This window comes from Protopterus annectens, chromosome 16.part0 (genome assembly GCF_019279795.1).
Source record: "Protopterus annectens isolate FY-2018-M chromosome 16.part0, PAN1.0, whole genome shotgun sequence".
Classification (NCBI taxonomy): Eukaryota; Metazoa; Chordata; order Ceratodontiformes; family Protopteridae; genus Protopterus; species Protopterus annectens.
The window spans coordinates 116,884,162-116,884,725 of NC_056750.1; the positions used below are offsets into that span (position 1 = coordinate 116,884,162).

Here is a 564-nt window from a genome sequence, read left to right on the forward strand (position 1 = left end):
ATACATAGAAGATTTCCCAGAAAGAACGTGAAATGTTTAATCCCTATATACACAGTTTGCAAGCACCACCTTTAAGTATGTGCACTTCAGAAGACATCAACTTAATATCATTAACAGGTAACATGTAGTTCTGCTACAGGAAAACTATCACACAGTTTCTATCAGAGACCAAAATGAAAGCAGACTAAAAAGCTATTAATATGTCTAGTGTCAAATTACAGACAAAAAAATTAAAAGAAGTGTGGAGATACTGGGGATTGAACCCAGGACCTCATACATGCAAAGCATGCGCTCTACCACTGAGCTACATCCCCTATGAATATGGATTGTGTATGCCATGTTTTCTACCCAGTTTGTACCACAATTAAATTTACTTTTACAATAGTGGGCTGGATATCCCTGAATGTTAAAGGGGCAGTACCAGGGATTTTTTGTTTTGATGCTGGTCTTTTTTACATTTTCAGTCTCTTTTTTTGAGCATGTCCCAGTTTGGACTATGGGGGTTGGGGGAGGGTGCTTAAGGAAGCTTCAGAGGTGTTAGTCAGATTCCATCTCATATTGCAG

General features: G+C 38.5%; 1 non-coding gene across 1 annotated transcript; it reads right to left on the reverse strand.

The window, feature by feature from the left end:
- Positions 1 to 242: 242 nt before the first annotated feature.
- On the reverse strand, positions 243 to 314 carry TRNAA-UGC. Its single transcript has one exon. It is a non-coding gene; the product is annotated as a tRNA-Ala (tRNA).
- Between the last annotated feature and the right edge of the window lie 250 nt (positions 315 to 564).